We start from the raw sequence: 24,125 nt of genomic DNA, 5'->3' as shown, positions 1-24,125 counted from the left end.
AAATACTTATACAGATTGCTTTGATTAGGAGGGGACTTGGCTAAACTTAGCAGGAGAGTAAGGTAGCAGGTAAGGCAGGCTTGCTGATATGCTGCTGTTGTCCTCATTGCATGCTGGAAGTTCTAAGAAAGCTTTAAAACCACCATAGCATTCCCATCTGTACTTCAAACTTCTAGCCATGTAACCCACCATCTGGGATAGCAACGAGATACACCCGTGTAAAGTTCCTCACAACGCAAATTAGTACTACATCTGTCTTTAGTGGATATGCCAATTGTCAACATAAGAATCGTAACACATCCATTATGTGATTCATATTCCCTGACAGAGCAATGAACTGCATTTTGTACCTGAAGGAAACAAGTAGTGATAGCTATTACCATGCTATTCTATTTTGCTTTTGAAGCTGGTAATCTTTTCTATATAGAGAGTAATACTTGCCATAAAGATGCTTGAGGGGAGGGTTGGAGAATGGGAAAAATATGTGTTTAAGTAAGATGGCATTGTAATGAATGCTGGAGTAAATAAATAAAAGTTTATTGGCATATATAGTAACTCTATTCAACATGTGCATATACTTTACAGGCAGCAAATAAGTGATCTTTATATTTGGCTCTGGTGGGAGCACCTGTGGTTGAATAAAGAACAGTTGAAGGGAAAACAAAAGAACAGAAAAGCTTCTTACTGGCAAGTAACCCACAGACCAACATATGTTAATCCATGTCCACATAAATCTTTTAAGAGCACATGTAGACAGCAATAAGAGACAAACATGTTTTCTGTTAGCTGTCTCACAGAGAGAAATGCCTGAAATGAAGGTTTTGCCAAAAAAGCCAACCAAACCAAACTTGTTCAGATGGTCTATACCTGTCTGTACCTGAGCACTCCATTTAGTGTTCAGGTTCAAGTATTGCCAACTGCTGTGCAAAGGTGTTCTAGGTATTACACGCTGCTTTGTGCTGAAGTCGAAGATGTTCTAGTATTCTCCTGTGAGTTATGTACAGACAAGGTTTTGCACATGCAGGTATGAAAGCAAATGGTGGGATGGCATTTGACGACTGTGACATTGTTCCAAAGTAGTGCTGTCTTCATCCCCTCCACAAAGTGAGTGCAGCAAGCACGCCAAGGGAAGGAGTTTTCAAGCTTTAACTTATGTTCCAAAATGTTTCAGCTAGCTTAGACTGAAAGCACTAATACACAAGAGTGGGACTGGGCATTTGAGAGGAACCTGTACTTCCCAGGCTCTTGTGTGGACCATGTGAAGATGGTTCCTTACTGACTGGAGGACTGAATCCTAATGAGGTGGGCATAGGTCAGCTCTGAGGGTCTACAACATGGAACCTGATGTGAAGAGTAATGCAAATCAAGAAAAAGATATGGTGGAAGGGTACAGCACTTTCAAGTTCCTGTAAAGGCGAAACATTGTGGAAAAGTGGTGAATTAATTAAATCGCACTTCCATGGCTACCTATAAGCAAGGTAATTGGAAAGCAGCCTTTTTTTCTAAGAACAGTTGTTTCTGAAGCACTTTTTTCTTTGTAATTTCCTGTTAGCTCAGCAGGGGTGAACTACGAGACCATTATGAAGTGCACCAAATGTCTAAGGAGGATGGCACAGTGCTAAGAGCTCAGAATAATTCCTCATGGTGCCAGTGCACAGTGTTGCAGGTGAGGCTGAACCGATAGCTAGCTTAGAAGCAGATGGGAGAGGTGTGCTGAATTTTGTCTTGAACACTATCGTGTAACCAATAACAACACCAGAAATTTTATAAGGACTGGATAGAAAGTTGAAAAGAACACAAGCACAATCATGTCACCAATGTCAAAAATGAACTGGAGTCACAGGACAAGCTAGATGAGCACATACAATAAAAGGAAAACCCCCACAATCCTTAATTCTGTGTTGTGAGGCCTTATGTTAGCAAAGCTTGTGAGTTAGAAATCAGTAGTGAAGACAGCAAACTATGGCCAGATTCCTTGGATCCAGAAGATGCGGAACAATGTAGGAGAGAAGTTAAATGTATCTTAATACAAGGTTGGGCTATCTTTGTAACACCAGCTACTGTTGTTTGTTTTTGTGTGTTTGTTTGTTGTTGTGGTTTTTTTTTTTTTTAATATATATATGTAAAGTTTTTTTTACCAATTTACTTCTATGCAGATTAGTTAGGAGTTATTCCTGTTTCTGTGGGCCTGGTGATTGAAATTTATTTGATTCTTCCTGCCTAGTTCTCAGTTGTCATTCTACTGTATCAATTTTCTTTAGTGTCAGAAGCAAATGGAGGTCAAAGTAATGTGCAGTGAGTCAGTGGCTCTACCTGGAAAAGAAACAGTAATTGTTTAGCTGCTAGATCTTTAGACTTGTATATACCTTAATGTTGTGGTTGGTAGTGGTTTTTTTTGTGTTTTTTTTTTTTTTTAATTATTTTTTAATTTATGTTCTGGTTTGTCTTTTGGCTTGTGTGTTTTTTTTTTTGGTGGTGGTTGTTTTATGCAGTGTGTTTTGTCATTGCTGTTGTTTTCATTTATCAAATCCAGTGTTTTAGTTCAACAAGAAAATCCTGTCTTAGCCTCCAGATCCTGATCTCTGTCATCCCCTGGTCACTGCAAACCAAGTGTGCTGCAAATACTTGCTTTACATCTGGGATGTTTCTACAAAAGGCAGCTTGAGGACAAGCTTCCCATGTGATTTCTCATGAGCTGCATAATTTAAATATTAAGCTGCTAACACTACCATCTAACATCATCATTGATGAGTTTACAACACTGATGTAAATTTTCTGTGGAAAACTTGCGTTTGGATTTTGCGGAGCATCAGTTTACCTTTAGATGTGTGTATTGACACTAAATCCTCAGAATCCAGGGTATTTTTAGTGTGTTGATAATAAAGGACCTTGTTTTATTTTTATCTTACTAATAGCACAACCAATTGGATAATTGGGTTGGCCAATTTAATATGATTAATCTGATTAAAACCCTACAAATCCAGTGCCATTGCCAGTTTCATGGGAATCCACATTTCAAAACATTTTATATTATGCGTAGGCGTTTCAGGAGGGAGAAAAACAAGCAGGAGCAAATAATAACTCATCAGACAGCTTGAAGGCATGTGGACAATACTCCTGAGCACTGAACGGGATATTGAAGTGCAGTCTCTCTTTCCTGCAAAATAAGTAACAAGGGAGAATACAAGAATAGTAATTATTTGGAGAACTGAGTAGATTAGTGCAGAATGCTGGTATTGGTGCCAATATACTAAAACTTTAGGAAAGTGTGTTCTTGTAAATTACATTATAAATAAAGCAAAACCAATAATCAGTTTTCTTTAATGCTCACAGCAATAAAACCTGTCGAAGTTTCAGAAGGGTTTCACCTCACTGAAGCCCAAGAAAACTGCTATTCCCATCTGTTCTTGTGGGTCAGCACACATTTGAATAGCTGGTTAGGAAGCAGAAGGAATCAATCCAGTTTAGAAACGAACTTTGTTGTTACTATTCTGGTGTGGTGTTTTTTTACGTAGATAAATTCTCTGATCCTGTCCCCGCCATGACCACCTAAGCACTAGTGCTGGGGGAGGAGCTGAGGGGGAAGGCAGAGCATCAGCTCCTTTTCGGGGCAGGTCAGAGCAGCTGTGAAACTACAGTTCTGGGGCGGGATTATACCACCTCAAAAATGAGGCAAGAAAAAACTCAGGCACTTGTGAAAGATCATAGAGCACACCTACCACTGCTCTCAAGTGAAGGCAAATGCCTTTGCATTTTTCACATTTGCTAGGCAGAGGAGGCCAGGAAGAACCAGAATGAGTTAGCATTGTGGTGCCATGCATGGAGCTCCAGCAGAGGCTGGGTTTATCAGATGTGTAAAGCTGTTGACAGCTTCAGGTCAGAGTCACAGAAGAAGCTCAGAGCTGTTGCTGGGGCTGCACTGACACTAGTCGAATGACTGTGGCACCCAAGGTCTGTGGGTTGGCACCTGGTGGCCTACCTGCTGTCTTACATTGGCTATATAAGTTTGGCAGTGCTTCCACAGCATTAAAATAACATAGGAGCTCAGAAGCCAGTCAGCTATTTCAGTATTATCTTGCCTTTGTTTGCTGTTCTTTATTAGCAGGGGAAAGAAGAACAACAACAACAACGACAAACAATTTTGGCATCCAAACCACTTGCCAAGTAAGGAAAACCAGGCTGACACTTCAGCTTTTTCTTTCTTGCTGGAGCCTATTACTGAATGTCGAGGCACTGCTGCAAAGCTTGTCCTGCATGGTGGGTGTTCTTAGTTATTTTTAGGGACAGCTGTGTCACAGTATGAAGAGGGAAGTTAAAACATCTCATAGGGACCTGTATGTAATGATCACTGACACAGAATTTGATGTGTCCTTCATTTATTGTGCTAGACGTGATATAGGTCAGAGGAGGTATTGAGGGCTGAGTGATCCTAAATCCACAGGTTGTTGGCCAGGCAATGTTTATGCTTCCCGGGCTTTAATTTCTGGAGTCATTGCAGTGCCTTAACTATGTCAACTATAAGTCCTCACGTTTTTGTTTTTTTTTTTTTTTTTCATTTAAAAACAAGCAAATAGCTGCTTGTTACTGGTAGGTTTTCACTGCTTTGCAAATTTAGACGATTTCCATCCCATAGAGGAATGGAAATTCAGTGTATTTGCAGGAATGAAATAAGCATTTCAAATTGTGCTTATGCATATATTCCTTTTTCTACAAAAACGTCTGCTTTTTTGTTTCTTTTCCTTAATGCTTCCACTAAGTAGAAAGACTAATTTTCCACTAAAATCCACTTGTACTCAGCCAGAAAATTTCTACATGCAGCTGGGCAAACTATGTGAATCCTATGTCTGTGCCACCACTGTTTAAAGTTAAATGTGATCTTTTCCCAATTACAGCTTTTTGCAGGATTGGCTTAACTTATTACAGAGCAAGTCAAAGGCACGGGTGTCAAAGGCATATGAAGTGTAGCAGTCCAGAAGGCTTGGCTTTTCTGAAGATAATGCCAATAAATGAGGTTTTTGTGGACATGAATGGAAACGAATAACAGTGGAGCAAGGACAGATGCAGCTCTTCTCCTGTCATCTACAAAGATGGTCATGGCAAGGAGGGGGATGAGAGGAAGAAACTCAACCGGGACAGGAGACCAACTGTTTGGCAGTTTTGGTGTATGGCAGAAGTGACTTAAGTCCTGCCATTGTTCATAAAATGAGCAACAACAGACTTGACGGGGAGGTATTTCTTCCTTGTGGTAATGGTGGTGGGTCTCACTATTCTTTGGTATGACAAAATGGCTCTGCCTTGTGACTTCTAATCAGAGATAAGGCCCTTACAAGTGATCAGGTAAGTGATGCTCCTGCACAAGGTAGGGTGTGGCACTATGCCACACAGCCACAAAACTTTTGAAGCAATATGACAAATGGCTTCAGTTAATGCTTCTGATTATATGGGGTAAATGTAGTCAAGTATGGAATTAGTGGAATAAACCTTTTCCATATATCTCCTCTTATTTGCCTTACCCAATTGCATAAAGCTTGATTAAACAGTTATAGAACTAGTGGGTTTGCCTCAGTAGGCACTGAATGCTTAGAGATAAACATCCTGACTTGTCATAGCACTTTCCAGAAGGGTCTGTTGTATCTGAGTGAATGTTTAGTTTTTAATTAGTTTATAGCAGAAGTGGCTGTTGTATTAGACCATAGTGCTAAATTAACCAAACTACCGAATAATTTATCATCCTGCTTGCTTTCAGCTGATTACAACATCTCTAGGTATCTCAGGATAATATGAACATCTGTTCCCTGGAGATTGATTCTTCACAAACAATAATCATAAAGCTAATGAATGGAGTGGAGATTGGTGTTTAGGAAACAACTAGGGATATCTCTGCCTCTCTTTGCTAACTCTCACCATTGTTTCATTTTTTTTTCACCAGATTGGCTTTTGACACACCCTACAGCAAACCTGCCAAGTGCAGTAGTCTGTATTCTTCAGAGCAGGATAGAAAATTCAATAGTGACTCTGGGACTTGAACAGCTTGCTTGAACAATTTGTGTTAGCAGATCATCAGAAATGGACAGTTCTGCCTCCTTTCCCACCCACTCTGAACCCCAGAGCACAAGACCAGAAGTGGATCTGACTCCAGCACTCACCAGTTTTATTAAGGAGAGATCTCTGCAATTTCCCATAATTTGAGTGAAATTTATTACTTTCCTGGTATGCTTTTCAATTTGTTATTTTTAATGACAGAAGTGAATCTGACACCTGATTTGCACTCGTTAAAACAGGCTCAGGAAAATGTGTTGTAAATACATCTTGGGAGAAATATAAATAAGCGCGGGTCAGGGTAAAATGATTTCTCTGTTGCAGGTCAGAAAGAAAATAATGCTGTGGAGAGATTATTCCACTTCTGTGTGCTGGAGGATTCTTGTATCTTTTTATGTATCATTATATTTGATGTTGGCCATCACTGGAGACAGGACTCTAAATGTACCTCAAGTCTTAGGCAGTTTGACAGCCCTGTTGTTCTAAGGCAGCCAGATGGGTGTCAGCTCTTGGGTCTCTCTGGTTTACAGATATGATAAAACAGGCAAAAAAATGTCTGTGCATCAAGCAATGAAATAGCTGTAGGTGAGAGAGGGCTCTGTAGCTTCTGCAAGAAAAGTGAATATAGTTAATTCAGCAAATGTAATCTTACTGAGAATGCATTGGGGGCAGGATGGGAGAATAGCTTAGTTTCGGCTGTAGCAAAATGAAATTCTGTAGGCTTAGTGAAGTATTGTACATCGCCTGCTGCAGCAGTAGATGCCAAGTTTTGTGACATGGATAATACTTTTTTGACTTATGTCTCATCTCAGGGGGCAGCTAAGAAAGCTTAGTCCCTGCGCCCCCCCAAATATGATATGTTTTTATCACATACGCTCTCCTGTATCTGGATGGTTGGGAAAAGCTTTTCTGTGACAGGGTATTTGTTGGGTGGAAGATAAGTATTCTGTGGGAACAGTGCTTTTATTTCTCCCCTTTTTTTTGCATTTACAGAAACTATTCCAGTTCTTTAATCCTCTTTTTAGTCAGTTTTTAACTGTATTACATCTTCAAATTCTGTATGCAAATTTTGCTTGTCATAAATGTATTTATTTTCTGCAGCATCAACATAGGTTTTGCAGTAGGTGTCAGTTCAATATAGGATGAACTGTTTGAATCTCTCCCCAAACCTTTTTGTTTTCTGTTTCATGCCAAGTCAAAGTCTAGCAACTGAATGGAAATCACTATGGTCACAGCACTCAGTTCTTGCAATGAGTCCAAACTTGAAGTCTTACTGCTTGTAGCAAAATATATGTATGTATTTGAGACACCCCCAGACGTTTGGGATCATGTTTGCAAGTGTTAAAATGGACTGACAAGTTTCAGAGAATTCCATTGCAACGCTTTGCTTGCAAGACAGTGGTCTGCTATTGTAAGTGGATTGCTTACATAAGAAGTGAAAGAATACACAGTAGTTTAAAACACAGCTTGAAGCAGTGTTGGGTTTTTCAAGCCAGAAATCTTAAGATTTAATCACCACCTATTTAGCAGTCTGTGTCAACACTGTCAGCCAAAAAAATTATTGAAACTTGATTCCTTCCCAGCTGCAAATATTACCAAGACAACACTGTGGGCCATTTTTAGGCATCATGAGGTCTATGAACATTATGAAGCACCAGAGTTTCTGAAACTACAGCAGATGACTTTATGGCCCAGCTGGTTGGTATTTTCTTTGTTGAGGTCTCTCACCCCAATTAGTAACTAATTTCAGTCAAATTGCCTACAGATGGCAGAAAAATCATTGACCTACCACAGTTCTCTACAGTGGACAGGTATCCACCCATAAGACAAATGAGTGACCCAAGACCAGAATCACATGGATTTGCTGAGACGCTCAACCATTGCATAACATCAAGTGTGCAAATTGACTTCAACAGGGTGGCTTGTGCATGCAAAGTGACACGTGGGCTTAAGTTTCTTATGGAACTGAAATCAGCACACAGATCTGTGCTTGATCTTCAGTTGTTTATGTCTGCCAAACCCCTGTAGGGCTGGAAACGACGTTTTTATACTGGTGCTGCCATGATTGGTAATTCATGTAAACTTGTGCCTGATTTCAAGCGCCCAGCGTTCTCGCTGAAAAGGAAGCTGCTCAGAGGAAGGGGGGTGCCTGAGCGCTGTCAGAGCGGTACTGGGGGCTCTGCTCAGGGCCAAGCTTCATGGTATCATTTAAAAAAATAATGCTTTTACACTGTCAAGTATCTCATGGCTAAGTTGTAGCCATGGCAGTGAATCTGGATGGGGAGTGTCTAGTCTGGACTATTCTGTCCTTCAAGTCAATAAACAATTGTACAGGGTTGTTCAAGCTTAGTGGACAGGAAAAGAAGGCTCAGAGCTCCTAAATAACTGGATTTTAAAGATGAGGACAGTAATGAGTGCAGATCAAGTGACTCTATGTAATAAAATGTGATAATGTGGGGTTTTTATTTTGCTCTTAGAATGGCACTACTTGCTAATGTTGAAGTGTTCATTATCCTGTAATATATGTTCTCTAGATACTTTTTCTTAATGAAGTGTTGAACTAATTACAATCTTTAAGCATATGTTATGAGATTTGCTTAAACATTTTTCTACATTAGTTGTCAATGGCACAGCACATTTTTCCCTTTGTTTTTTTTTTCTTTTTATTCTTATTGGTTTGAGTCTTTCAGGCAGTTGAAAAATATATAATGTTTTAATATAAGTAATCTTTTTCCATTTAGTGACTCATCATAATTGGTGGCAGAATTTTTGTCATGAATCTGTTAAATAAATGTAATATCAGATGTAGAATTTTCTCCAGTCAGCAAGGCTTTACAACTAAGTAAACTGTATCTCAGGCAGTTAGGATATATTTACCATGGGATTTTGTTTTTTATGTATATGAGTTAGTAGGCAGCTGCTGCTGCTATCACTTGACTTTCAGATTGAGGATGTTTTGAAAGATGCATTGTTCCAAATTAAGCTTCATTTGTATCTGAGGCATAAGATGGGTAATTTCTAACTCTTTTGCCTGGAGTTTTTTGTTTTGTTTTGCTCAGAGAAACTTTGAGAATTATGTTAATTGCTTGGTGTTTGTGGGGTTTTTTTTGGTGTGTGTGTTTTTTTTCATTTGTTTGTGTTTTTTGTTTTTTTGTTTTTTTTTTTTTTTTTATGCCACAAGGGATGAAAGTAGAAACAGCTGGTGATGCAATAAAATGAAATGTGCTCAGCAAATGTAGATAATGTAATTAAGTGTGTGTGGGAGGTTTTTTTGCCCCTCTGATAACTGGTTTCCTAGATAACTGTGGTGAATCTCCACTATCTGATGTTCAGTAAAGCATCTTCATGCAACTTAAGTTGGAAAATATGGCAATTAGTACAAGAACAGTAGAATGGTTAAGATACTGGACAAAAGACGATGTGCCAGTAGTGTGTGCTGAACATAAAAAAAACATGCTAAGGGAGATTACAAGTAGAAATGCTCAATAATCAAATTTGGGACTAATTCTTATTTCTTATGTTCTGTCTCTGGCGCAAAAAAAAATCAAAGTATGTCAATGAAATTTGCAGCTGATATTATAATAAGGAGCCAGTCAATATCATCGAGTGTCAGAATAGCACAGTGAGCATCCTGCGTTCTGGGGTAGTAGAAGTGGGATTATGTTCAAAACTGAAAAGTCATAGACTAGGAGACTGGCAAGGATTTATCTTGTGAGACCTTGTTGGGGAATGGGATGAAGAAAAAAAAATCTGAATATTTAACAATGTGATGTGTCACCCTTATGCAGATGTGATAGAAGAAATAGGAACCTACTGCATACTAAGTGAGGTATGCCAGGTGAGTCAAGGACAAACTGATCTTGCTGTCCATGAGCAAGTGGGGCTGGGAATGCTGAGCACTGTCCTGGTCATTCATGGAAAGACCAGTTAATCATCGAGAAGACTAATTCAGGCTGGGATAGTTTCAGAGAAGGGCTGAGGCAGTGGTCAGGCAAATGGTGAAGGGGGTCCTGAACTCCAGGTCCAGCTTTGTGTGACAGCAGCAGGCTTGGTAAACCAGGGCTTGGGAAATCTGTGCGCTACTGTATCAGGAGTGTGATTCCCTCTTACGTGAGCTGCTTGTGTTGCTGGGTTGTGGTGGGCTATACAGCCTGGACTGACAATCCTGCAGGTGATCTGAGCATACCCCTGAGACACACCGTTGGTCTGTTATCACTGCCTGAGACCTGGCTGAAAAGCTCTGTGAAAAGTGTGGGCAATGCCCAGCAACAGTTTGTAAAGGGTGAGACAGACAAGCACAACGGAGCACTTTCACATGGGAAGACTGGCAGGGCTGCCTGCTCTACTTTCAACACGACACCTTTGCTTTACCCACTGACTGTCAAAATGCACTTCTGACACATACTCTGTTTTGCTGTCAGCATTGAAACTGTAGCTGGTAATGCTGGATCTGCCTCTGCTAAAGCTGTAGGTGTTCCCTTACTTGTGTGCTGAGGGTAGGTGAGCGATTCCTCCCTCCCCCAGCTTCAACATTAACCTGTCAACTCTCAGATGCCTACAAGCTCTAGTTAGCCTGGGCTACTGTGTGCTGCTCCCTGCAGGCAGGAGAAGACAATTAAGGAGAAAGCAATTTCTGTTTAAGTTGCATGGCAAAGATCTGGGTGTAGGGAGATATCCTTTGGCAAGGTGTTAACAGTTGGGTTGTCTGCAGCTTCCTGATTGGATTGTCATCTAGATATTTTTTGGGGTTTTCTGGGGAAGATGACTGCTCAAAAATTCAGTAAAGGCAAGAAGCTTAATGTAGAGAGGAGGTGGAGGAAGTGTCAAGTACTGGGGCAGGAAAAAGCATTCAGTGAGGGATCAGGCAAAGGCTGGCTCTTCAGAGACCAGAAAAGAGAACAAGAGGGATCAGAAGACAGTCCGGTAAATCATTTTTCTGAATAATATTTTAAGTGAGGGTAATGCATTTCCTTCCACAAAGCTTTAGCTTTCAAGGAACCGGAAAAATAACAATGCAACAGAAGGGAGGAGTATTTTCAGGAGTATTCTCAGTGCTGGGGAAGCCTGAGAAAGGGAAGAGCAAACTCACGTTTGTGTATCAGAAGGAAGAATGGTGTGCTTAGGGTTGTTTGTGTTTTGTGGTTTTGGCATGTTTTTTAGGTCAGTAGACAAAGAGAAAAAATAAATAAAAGTAATTTTGGATCACCCAAAACTAAAAACTTCCATTTTCTTGCCAAAATGCAAACTTCCTCTAAAATATTTGAGCAAACGATACCTCTGATTTGTTTTTTTTAAGCAACCTTATCAGAAAGTATAGATCAATATAATATAAAAATAAAATATTGAAAATCCATTTATCAGGCTACTGAAACAGTATTTTTTTTTTATGCTAGAGATGTTGATAGTCTTCAGAAAAGGTAAGAAGAATTCATGAACAGTTTAAAAATATTTCTGTTCTGAGAGACCTTCCAAAAGTTCCATACAAATGACTTAGAGCATGTGGATGCTCAGTCCCTTAATAAGCTACAAGTTTATATATGAATTACGGAATCATGCAGGTTTGAGGGAACCTCCAGAAAACCTCCTCTACCCTCCAGCTCACAGCATGTCCAATGAGATCAGGCTTCTTGTGCTCTTCTCCGGTTGAGTTTTGAGTATCTCTGAGAATGGAAACTCCACAACCTCCCTGGGCAAACCTGTTCTGGAGTTTCATTACACTCATGGGGAAAATCTTTATCCTTATGTTCAGTCCGAATTTATCACATTCCAACTTGTGCCCCTTGTGTCTCATGCTATCCCTATAATATGTGTAAGTTAAATATAAAGAAGTTCATACTTATGTACTGACATGAAAATTTGAGTTGACTATTAAAGATATTGCATGATGATATTGACTTTTAATTTCTTATATATTAATGCATGATGTTTTAACATTCTTTTTTGAACAGGAAATTTCTCAGCCTTTGAATCATAGTTATTAATAAAAGCTTCAGGTGTCTTCTAATTATCTCTAAAATGTCTTTAGTTCCACTGAGCTTATATTTGAAATTTTGGCTGCAGTGCTTTTTTATGTGTAGACTAGAAAATCAAGTAGATCAAAGGGATTTTTGTAATTTCACAAATCATCACCTACAGGTGAAGGGAAAATTCTCACAGACATGCATGGGGTCAGTGATTTTAAACCCTCAGCTGGTAGGGAACATCTATCTCTTGTTTACGTGAAGTTAATTCAGAAAATTATTTTCATACACAAGGTGTTTTTCTGAGATAATTTGCTGCATTATTTTCCCATGTAATGTTCTAGTAATAGCATGTGTGTACTTCTATGATATTTAACTTTTCTATTTAAAATGTGTCAGGAAATAATACTGAGGATTAATTCTTTTAACCATGAAATGCTGTCACGCCTCAGCAGAAGAATGACAGAAACAGAGGTCACAAAGAATTAATCTAGAATGTTTTGCTGTGATGAAGCTGTTATTGCTAAAAACCAAGGAAATAATAGTGAAAGGTTTGTGTTTGAGTCATTTTGAGTAATAGCTATTAAAAGTCAGGTGTGTTTTAATTTGTTTTAGATTCTTGTAATATTTCCAAGTGTGAAGAAAACTGTGGGTGGGGTGGGGGGAAGAAAAGCATCCTTTGCTAGTGTGCTTCTAGCAAAGAAATGTTGGGGATTAAGTTTTGTAGCTGCTTGCTTATAGAGATGCCCAATGATTGGAGAATGAATTCAGCATTTTATTTAGCTGGTGTTTGAAAATCATATTTCTTACTGGCTAATGTATTTTGATGTTTAGTTATCTGCCATAGAAATAAAGAGCATAGCTCAAGCAATGAATCTGTAGAAACGCTTTGGTGTATATCCTGGTGTAAGAAGTGGCTTCCAGCTAAGCTTTTTATAATCATCTGCAAGCTTAGACAGGTGAAGATCTGACATTTGATTTTAGAACAATAGCTCATTTCCCTTTCTTTTCTATGTCTAAGGAATAAAATATTTCTTTCATAAATAGGACACATTTCCTTAACAGATGACACTCTGATATTAAGACAAAGGAGCATAACAGAAACCATAGGGATTAAGATAGTTTTTGTATTGCTTTCTCATCTATTTGCAAATATTCTTTAATATCAGTCTTTACTTTGAAGTTGTTTTGTGTGGCTATGACTACTAAGATACCTCCTATTGAAACTGGGAAGTTCCTGGCTTTCTATCTCCTGAGTGTATGCTGTAAAGGAGTCAGAATCAGAGTAAAACTTGGAATCTGTACAAATTCTGAATGCAGTGCTAACCTGCCTCTTGAATTTGTCTACAAACACTGATTTTGCTAGGTCAAAAGGGCAAGCCTGGCTTTTGCACAGGCTTACAGAGCTTCTACAATTAGATTGCAAACAAAGGCTACAGAAGAGTTTGCTGGTTAAGGCAATATAACACTTGCATAAGGACAAAGAGAGAAATATTAAATTCAATTGGAAGTAAAATTGCCAGTGGAGGTGCTGGGAAAGAGGAAGATGATACTGCAGGAAAAAAAGGAAGATCTTATTTCAGTCCTAAGTAAATCTGGAAGAAGAAATTAAAGGAGAAACAGCAGAGGATTTATTGTAAATTTAGGAAGGTGTTAGTGTCTTACAAGAATTGTTTCTGAGCCTCTTGATTTTTATACATTGTTAGTCCACAATACTGAATTGTTCTGTTAGAGCTTCACAGGCACTAATATACACTTCAGGGATGCTCACAAGAACACATCATTTATCTATTGAACTTTGACACTAGTTTTCTCCAGTACTTTCTGCAAGTTTTTCTTTCTGATTACATTCTCCTGTCAGGAGGAATATTCCTTCATGATTTAAAACAAAATTTTGTCTGTGGCTACTCAAGTGTAAGCCACTAAGCAAGCTGTTTCTTAATTTTCTTAACTGAATTTAGAGGCAGTGGGACCTGGGTCCAGGACCTTTTCTTGAAAAAAAAGTTACTATTTCTGACAAGTGAGTCACTATGTATATTTAAATCTGTCATGCCCAGCAGAATCGGGCTGGAGAGCTCTATCTTATCCACTTTATGAAGGTTTGTAAACATCCAATATACAGTGGGAAGATGTATGTAACATAGCCAGCAGCAAAACCAGAAAAATTATTATCATAAGGAACTTAGCATGGGATTCACAGAGGTCCTTAAGCAACAAAAAGCAGCATACCAGCTTTCCAAACAAAAATTGGTAAGGGCAGGTGGTGACTGCCTTCGGAAATCGATGCTCTTCTCTGACAGATGCATTAATTTGTAATGGCTGGTAGTGTAAGCTGTAGGCAACCTCCCTTATCTTTATTAAAGATAGCTCTTACATTTCACAGATGCTGAAATCTAAATTTGGCTTTTTAATGCCAGACTGGATCAATGTTTTAATTAAGGGAACCTATATTCCACAAGTAGCTTTTTGTCATACAGTGAACAGGTAACTTCCAAAATGCTTGCTGAGAGAGATAAATAAGTAGACTTTTTAGGATACTGTTGGAGAATCCTGTGATTATGCATGCTAGCCACTTTGTCATTGTTGTGAAGTTTCTTTCTGTTGTTCTACTTCTCCAGCAAATAAAGTAATTGTTACATTTATTTGCTATTCCTGTTTATACACATTCAATTCTTGAGAACTTTAAAAACCCTACTTTGCAGTTGAAGTAGAGTTAATTAGCCCACACTAAAGTTCAAATACGCTTCTTAATATGAGCACTCCAGGTTGACTAGTTACCAAAGATTACTGAATAATGATCACATCAAGGGAAGTTATCATTGGCATGTACAAACAATGCAAAGTGAAAGAAGCAGAATTTGCTGAATATTTTGTTCACAAGAAGTTACATGTTAGGTAAGGACAGACTTATGCCTGACAAGAACCTTTAAAAGACATAGGAAAATCATATTAAATTCAGAGATATACTGTTGATGTCTGTTTTGTTGTATTTCTGGGAAATTAAAAGTCTGCGCATACTGCTTTGATTATTCTGATAACTTGAGTTTTGAAGCTATTAGTCTGAATTTTTGGGATTGTTTTACTTTGCTATTCATTTATTGTGCACCATGTACGTGGTTTTTGTTTCTTCATAATAATGAAGCCATTATTTTACAAAGGAAAATTTCAAATTACCTTCCGTCATGTGAATATGTTTACAAAGACAGCATTCAGATCACTTTTGTTTGGGAGTAAAATGTTATTTCTCCCTGCAACACCCCACCTTATCAGTTCCACTATGTTATAGTATTTTATCTTAAAGTGTGCCTCAAGTATTGAAAATATCCCTCTTTTTAAGACTGCATCACACACGAAGAAAAAGAGAATTCCCAACATTTTCTTAATACATTAAATATGTAGTGGACACAGATCTCTGCAATAAGAAGTAGCAGGATTACTACGAAGATAAAGATTATTTATCCTTTTGGATCTTAAGAATTAGATTTCTTCAGAATTCCCCTTTTATTTCACTTTTTTTTTTTTTCCCTCAAGTCTTCCATTTTCAGCCTTTTACTGTGTTAATATAAAAATATTCCTTTACAATAGACATTACTTTCTCTACTGATTACTGAAATGACCAGTGTGAAAGTCCAAGCTGTGACAAGTTGATTGATATAATTTGTTCTGTAACAGAGTTTATAAAAGTTGTTTTAGAAGATGAAGAAGTTAACACTACAGAGAAGTGATGGGTCAAGGTTAATTTCTTTTAAAATGAATCCATAAGGAACATTACTTATTTCTATAGAGCAGAAGGGCAAGTTGTTGCTACTCATCTAATCTTTTCCTGATTAAAGTTTCATTGATCTTGAAAACTTCCAAGGCAGCTTGACAAAGGATTTCTATTTCCCACACCACATAAAATTCCAGGAGTTAAATTGTGAAAATAAATACTTATGATTAGATTAGATTTGAAATAAATTTAAAAGGCTAAGATATTTTTAAAACCTGGATTTATTTCTGTCCTGTGCACAAATTTTCATTGACAGATACTCATTCAGAAATCTCACTATACTTTTCTGCTCATTCTATCTAGTACTTGTCTCTTGCTCTCTGCACCCTCCACTGCCAAGTCTAAAGCCCACAATCTGTAAGATGCATGCTTTATAGCGTCGCTTGCTTGTCTCATACTTTTCACACAACTTGGAAGATGCTGAATAGAAAGGGTGCCTGTAGCAGTTACTTTCCACTTGCACAAGGAACTACAAAGGCCGTGGAATTCAAGGGAATGAGGTTTCCACTACATGTTTCTAACTCACTTTCCTTTACTGGATCCAAGATATTCTGGCAGTCATTGTTAGCTTTAGTGGATAACTGTAATTTCTCCTGAGTATTAAAGTAGAAAATATTTATATTTCCATTGGTTTTGCCTTAAGCAAAATTTATATGATGCTCGAACAGCTAGCTGTTCTTCCTGCTTTGTATGTTCTCCTAATTGCAGCATCTTCTTAATAGGAAGCATCATTATGGGTATGTATAACGGAATCCACACCCCACAGTGGACTTCCAGGTGAAACTGAAGGAACAAGTACTAATGTGGAGAGCTGTAATGGGCAGGGACTGAAATTTTGCTGCCTTGTGCCACATTGTCACTGGTTCCCTCTACGGTGGAGCAGATGTGCTCTGCTATATTCCCACTAGTCCTGGTATACCAGTCATCCTAGCCAGAGGATCTACTGAAACAGACAGTGGCTTTCATTACCAACATCCATAAGTTTCCTTTGGCAGGAAGCCCAGATGAGCTGGAGAAATGCTGGGTCAGCACTATCTTCTTGCAGCATGAGCACATCGTGGGGGGTGACAGGGTGTTTGTGCACCTCAGGCAGACCTGTGGAGGTCTGCTGATGCCACTGGATGTGCCAGCATATCTGTGATCTGTTGGAGAGAGCACTATAGGAAGGGTTACTCTATGAAAGGTCATTGGTGCAGGGACATGACCCCAGTCTGTTTTGCTGGCCTTCTAGCACACTTTGAAGGATTGGAGTTCATTTTTTGTGAGTAGTCTTGAGCATTTTCACATGTTTTGATCGGCAGAGTATGGGCAAACATATCTATATTTGATGAACACCATAAATAATGGAAGCAGATTATTTGAACAGCTGCTTTGTCACCTTGTAGTAGTGAGTCACTGCTTTCATGTTTTTTAGGTCTCCATATGGTATTTGGGGAGTCCCAATAACATATTTGTTCTGTAATATTCCAGTATTCCGGAGCTTTGGGGAAGGATTCTACTTTTCTTCGACAACACACAAATTACTTTGTGGGTAAAATGTGGCCTATCTGGTCCGTTGTGGGGAAACTAAGACTTAACGTACACCAGAACCTTGTTTTGGCACATGTGTACTTCATCTAGTAGTAAGTTATTCTTCTTGAACATATGTCTGCTGGAAGGAAAACAAGATTTGCTTGGGAGTAAAGATTTGTGCTTCTCTACTTGAGATTTCAATGAGTGTTAGCTGATTAAGGGAACTTTTCTCTTAACTAAGTCTTTGGTTTGTATTTCCCATGCTGGCCAGACTCCCAGTAGCTTCATTGGAAGCGTGCGCTTGGAACTGTTGAACAAGCACATAAAAAGGCAGGGGTTGAGAAAACACATCTACAGAACCAGATGACAAAGTCTAAAGGACTACATGGCACTGTAAGACTTTTACAAAAGCCTTATGTAAATAGGTTATCTGCCCTGCTGAGTGGTGGCAGATGTTTAAACAACTGTTTTTTAACTGAACTCTGCTCTGCACTAAGAGCTGTCTACAGAGATTTGAGTCAAATCCCTGTGATAAACACTTTTGGAATGGGCACATAAACACTGTGCCAAGCAAATGGGGAAAATAACTTTCAGGAAAATAGGAAATGAAAAAGATATACAAAATTTAAATTGGCACACATGTGAATGAACACTATTAATTTAGCTCTTTTGCAGAATATGATGTTGCTAATCCTTTGATTAGCATATGACTGAGACAGGCATTTTTACTTTATATTGTCAGCCCAGTTATATTAAGGTTATTATTTCTTTCTCCAAGGGATAGTTCTCTGAACAGAACTCTTTGGGCAATCACATCAGGAATCTGACACATGATAACAGTCTCTTTTGGGATCAACTCTCTAAGGCTTCCATGGTTTGGAAAGAGGAAGTAGAAAAATTATCCTTGAAAAATGTCATGACAGAGATTTGTCTTCTTTTAAGTGTCTCTTCTTTAACATGCTGTGGAGCTTCATGTAGACTTTTACCATGATGTCAACTATTTTTGCCATAAGTCACTAAACCATTAACATGTATTTTCCAGTTACACCCAGGACTTTAAAAGCCAGACACGGAGTCCAGATACAGGCCAGGTGCTGAAACAGTCGCAAAGAGCAGATCTGTGGCTTGTTGGACTTTTTAAAAAACTCTGGCCACTTATTTCAAGACTTAACTAAGAATAATTTGGACACAAGGAGAGAGACTGGGTGAAGGTGGAGACATCTTTTTATCTCTATGCTTTTCTACAATTTTGGACTTGTTGGAAGTCTGCAGCTGTAGTCGTGCTCTCCCTCCCCAAACATATTTGTGCAGGTGACAATGAGAGATGGTCAGCAGCTGGCAACATCCAGCTGTGCACACAGCAGGGACTTATGTCAGATGTCACTTGAGTCAAGTTGTTGGTGATCGGTTTCCAACCACCTGTGAGCTGGGCTGGAGGGGTCGTGATGAGTCTCCCTGTTTCTGGGTTGATTAAAACTGTGTGAGAATTGTTACAGCCAAGAGGGAAAGATGTCTGTTTGAACTTTGATAGATCATGAAGAGAAAGGTCAATCATCTCAGTTGGTATAAAGATAATTAAAAACGAGAGAATGGATAGGGACAGAAGGCAAGAGAGGAACAAGAATGCAGTGTCTAAATTGAAGAGACTGTGTATGCATTTCTAGAGCGAACATAATGGAACTAAATTTTATCACTTGTATGTTTTATATGTTAAAATCTGGCTCCTTATGTATAAGTATGGTGCCACAGTATTAGGGAAACAAAAAATTATAAATTTTAAATGTCATGGATTTGGTAATTTATTATTTCTCAAACCTACTTTTTTTTCTGGCTCTAGTTGGGTGTCTTTGCACTGGTCCCACAATATTTTGAAAGTTTTTATTGCATAACCTTGTTTTTAAGCAGTTAATATATGCTGAGTCTTTCTAACAGGTTCAGATATAAAGCCCACAAGTATTGTATATAAGATAATTAGTTCAGAGAGAGGTCAAAACAGGTGACCAGTGTTTCCTGCTGCTGGTCTTTAGGGCATAAGTAATTTCTCTGACAGGAACCTGTTGTACCTACTGTCAGTGTGACATGTTGAAAATATCTACTCTTTGAGTATAATGACTTAATTCATATGGTACTTCTTAATCTCCTCCACTTTTGGTCAGTTCCTGTATTTTTTTTTTTGTGCAACATGGTGAGCGCTTCTTCCTTCTGTCTCTGATATTTTTCTTCTATTGAGGCTTTCTCATTTTCTGTCTGAGCTGACTGGTTAAGACAGACTGGAAGTGCTGCCATAGGTGAGTATTTGTTTCCAAACTATGGGATGTCTGCTGAAAATTTCAGTGAGCCCCTTACAAAATGAGCTGACAAATAGTTCATCTGAAGAGAGTCTGAGATGCTGTGGCAGAGCAACACCATGTGATAAATTTGACAAGTGAGAGCTACTTAAGTTGGTGGCCTTTGAATTTGGGAATAGTGGTCCTGGACTCATGAGTTGAAGCTGCAGAATGTGTAAAATAAATCGGATCTGTACTCATCAACTTCATTAAAATCCACCCATTTTAATGTTTCCTACATGATGCTGTTGCCAAGTAATAAAAATTCAATTCCTTGTGAAACGAAACTCATTCTAGTCTTAAAATGCTGTCAGACTTGAAAAAATATGGCTTATTGGCAGCTGCATCCACCATATCACGCTTTACTGTTCTACTTTATTCGTACTAGTTAGCCATACTTGGTTTTCTTTATTTGCAACATAATGGTTCCTTTCATGCTTTCAGTGGCTTATTTTGCAAGACATAGGCTAGCCTTGCTATAGATGTATTGCTGCTAAAATATGTCATGAGAATAAGAATAATCGGATTAACTGTACAGGTGACAAGTAAGGGTGATTAATCTATCATCCTCCACCATAAGCAGTTTCAGAAATTCCTTATTTTTATTTTCTGAATGACCTTCATAAGCCATCTATGCCTGGTGTCTTCGGATGCTGAAAATCCAGACCTTCATGCTATATGCTAAACTCTGGAGGGAGGAAAAAAGGAGCGGGTTGGATTTAAAGACTATTCAAAACCAGCTGCTTTACACAACTAACAAACAATTTCGCATGTCATCTGGCAAATTAATAAGCTGTTAGAAGCAAGTAGTGGAAACTTACAGTATCTGTGCAAGAATGATTGTGGTGAGCTCATACCAAGTATTTCTCATGTTTCTTTTTGCTCCTAACTTCTCTGTGCCTCAGTTCACTCACCTGTAAAATAATAAATCTTGGCTATTTCACAGGGCTGTTCTGAGGCTTAATTAATTGCACTCTTTAAAGAACTGTATTATTAAACTGTGATATATAAAATGTCACACTGTAATTGGTGTAAGAAATGAACTGTCTAAATAGCTATTTGTGAGGAGAAGGGATATGTCTCTTGAAGGTGCTTTTATTTATTTTTTTTTTTTCCCAGCAGAAAAGAAAGGAAATGAAAAAACAAAACCCATCAAAATCAAAACAAATCTGAGAATCTTTCCTTTGCTGGAAATTTTGCACAACTTCTTTAAAGTGTGAGCACAACTTCTTTAAAGTGTGAGTATGCAGACTTTGGAAACCAGAGATGAAACACAAGACTGCACAGTGTCCTTGGCCTACAAATGAGACTGGAACTCAAATACTGAAGGTATCCTGCTGATTTACCATCTACTACTATGATATACCAGCTGAATAATTTGGAAAGCTATAGTTCTTTATACTAGAAATGTACTAGAATGTTTCTACTACCTTTTCTGAGACCTTTTTTTTTTTTTTGCTTGAGAACCAAGGCAAAGTCTATTTGTTATTGCCTGGGGAACTTGCAAGCATGTGGCTTCTCCGAAGGCTCACAGAGTTTTAGCACATTTCTGCTTGGATTTTTGGTAAACTTGCAATCTCAAGAGAATTTTGGATTGCTTAGGAATGAAACTGCCTCTTCACCCTTTAAAGTAGTTTGGATATAGTAGCCACTCTCTACACAACTAGTATTTATTACTTAAAACGCTCCTTGAAGCTATGCTACAGTAGAGAAATAACTTTTGGTTACGAAATATGCAATTCCTTGATGCAAATCACAGAGGGAAACATATCTACATATACACACACACATACCTATATATAGACACACATATATAAGAAGAGTGGATTTTGATACCCAGTTACACTCTTTGGTTTAAATTGATGAATGCCTGTATAGAAAGAGGAGGTGTTGGAAAAGGTCTGAGAAAGCATGGATGCTCATTGTTCCATGAGGCCAACAGGAACAAGGTGCCAGGAATCCTAATAATGTGTAAGTACCATATTTGGCAGTAACAAAAGGAAAACATAGACAATGATGTTAGAAGATTGTGGTCAGTCAGACCTCCCCAGGTGATAGCTACAACACTATTTTATGTGGGCTCTGTTCAGCTATACTATAGCTGGTGCGGGGGGGGCATAGTCTATGCTTTGCCCTCAGGCTGGCATAGAAGGAATCAGAAACATCAGGAATAAACACAAGGGGAGAGCAGTGGATACTGTCTACCTGGACTTCAGTAAGACTTGACACTCTTTCTTAAGATCCTCACAGAGGAGTTGATGAAATACAGGCTGGATGAGTGAGCAGTGAGGTAGACTGAAAACTGGCTGAGCAGGTAGGCTCAGAGCGTGGTGACTGGTGGAAAAAAGTTTAGCTGGGGGCCAGTAACTAGTGGTGTACACCTGGGGTCTGTACTGGGTCCAGTCCTATTCAACATCATTGTTAACAACTTGGATGATGGGGAAAAGTGTACCTTGAGCAAGTTTGCTGATGACACCAGGCCAAGAGAAGTGGTTGATATGCCAAAGGGTCATGCTGCCATCCAGAGGGACCTTGGCAGGCTGGAGAACCATATGAAATTCAACAAGAAGTACAAAGCGCTACACCTAGAGAAGAACAATGCCAGGCACCAGTAGACACTGGGGGCCACCCATGTGGAAAGCAGCTTAGCAGAAAAGGACCTAGGGGTCCTGGTGGACACAAAATTGAACATAAGGCAGCAATATGCCCTTGCCACAAAGAATGTGAATGGTATCCTGGGCTATGTTAGATGAGGTATTGCCAGCAGGTTGAGGTAGGGGATCCTTCCCCTCTACTCAGCACTGGTGAGGCCACACCTGGAGTCCTGTGTCCTGGGCTCCTCAATATAAGGAAGACCTGGATATACTAAAGGGAGTCCGGCAAAGGGGCATGAAGATAATGAATGAACTGGAGCACCAGATTTCATCAATGAAGGGATAGTGCAAAGAGAATGGAGCCAGGTTCTTTCTAGTGGTGCCTAGTGATAGGACAAGAGGCAATAGGCACAAACTGAAACACAGGAGGTTCCTCCTGAGGATCAGGAAACACCTTTTTACTGTAAGGGTCACTGAGTACTGGCACAGATGGCCAAGAGGGGTCCTGGGGTCTCCGTTCTTGGAGATATTCAAAAGCCACCTGGACATGGTCCTCTGTAGTGTGCTCTTGGTGGCTCTGCTTGAGCAGAGGGTTTGCACCAGATGACCTCCAGAAGTTCCTTCCAACCTCAGTGATTCTGTAATTTTTATCAATATATAGTCTAGCAGAAGTTTTTAAGTGGTCTAAATGATGGACATTTGTGCAGCCACAACAACTACTGAGGAGAATTTGGCCTTTTTGACTTAGGTAAACACCCTTCACCAGTACATGTTTATTCAGTAGATGGAACTGTTTACTGAAATCACCCAAAAGGTGAATTAGGTTTGAATGGGTTTATCTAAGCTGTAATGCTTCACGCATTCTGCCAGCACACTGCATGCTGCATTAGCTGCTTTCTGCCTTATTACCCTATAAAGCTCTAAATGTTTTGGGACTTCGTTATTGCAGAGAATTGGCTTTCCACATCTGATACCTCTGCTGCTGCAATTAGTGTTAATGTGTGAACTAACAACTAGTTTTAAAAGAGGGGATAAAGCAGAAACATCTCATGAACAGTAATAATCCATATAACTTTTTCGTTCACATCACAGTAAACTGGGAAGTGAGAAATGCAAGCAAATGAACAAGAATGTGACCTGCTCTGGGGACTTAGAGCTGACATATGGTATTAAGAGATATCTGTAATAAGCAAGGGAAATTTCCAAGCACGAATTCTTTAGAAAGAACTGGAAAACCTTAAAATTTTATTTTGTGATTATTTTTGTTCATTTAACTTCTCGGTGAAATTCCACTTTTGCACCTTATGAAGACTCTACCTCAAAAGTTTAGCTGAAGGTACATTCACTGGAGGGGTACACTGGGCATGCAGTGAGCTTAACTAGCCAAAACAATTCCTACAATTCCAGACTTCTTGCTTTGACCTCTACATATAATTTCTGTGGTTCCGCTAGAATGATGGCAGCCTGCATTGTCATTTTGTTTCTGGTATTGATGTCTACTGAAAATGATGCTAGGTCTGTTGTTGTGCTTTATAACATGGGCTGTTAAAAACAAGCATCCATGTATGTCTCTAAGAAGCTGTTAGATTATCCACTCTGATGTGGATTCAATACAGAGATGAACAGCTCCGAACACTAGTATGATACAAACTAAACTCACTTCTCGTACTGAAAGGCAGCTTAATTGGATACATTTTTCTATTTACTTGAAGATCGTAGGCATCATATTTATTTCAAACCAGTTTAAAATAATTAAATTAGTGGATTTTTTTCACGTGGAATATGTCGAAGGAAGGTGATTTATATTCTGAATTGTTGGTTTTGTGGTGCTTTCTAGCAAGGTTAAAGAGTAAAGGACTGTGGTAATAAAGAACTGTACTGAGTAGTCATACATTGAAATGAGTGCACAGAAGATTAAATCTAA

General features: G+C 38.9%; 1 protein-coding gene across 6 annotated transcripts in view; it reads right to left on the bottom strand.

Annotated features, from left to right (window-relative positions):
- The window catches only part of GABRB1 (gamma-aminobutyric acid type A receptor subunit beta1), a 126,248-nt gene that overhangs the window by 69,741 nt on the left and 32,382 nt on the right, over positions 1–24,125 (bottom strand). The window lies entirely within an intron of this gene.

This window comes from Columba livia, chromosome 4, assembly GCF_036013475.1.
Source record: "Columba livia isolate bColLiv1 breed racing homer chromosome 4, bColLiv1.pat.W.v2, whole genome shotgun sequence".
NCBI classification, from domain to species: Eukaryota; Metazoa; Chordata; class Aves; order Columbiformes; family Columbidae; genus Columba; species Columba livia.
The sequence above is the reverse complement of the archived record's forward strand: the minus strand, read 5'-3'. Positions and strand labels throughout refer to the sequence as shown.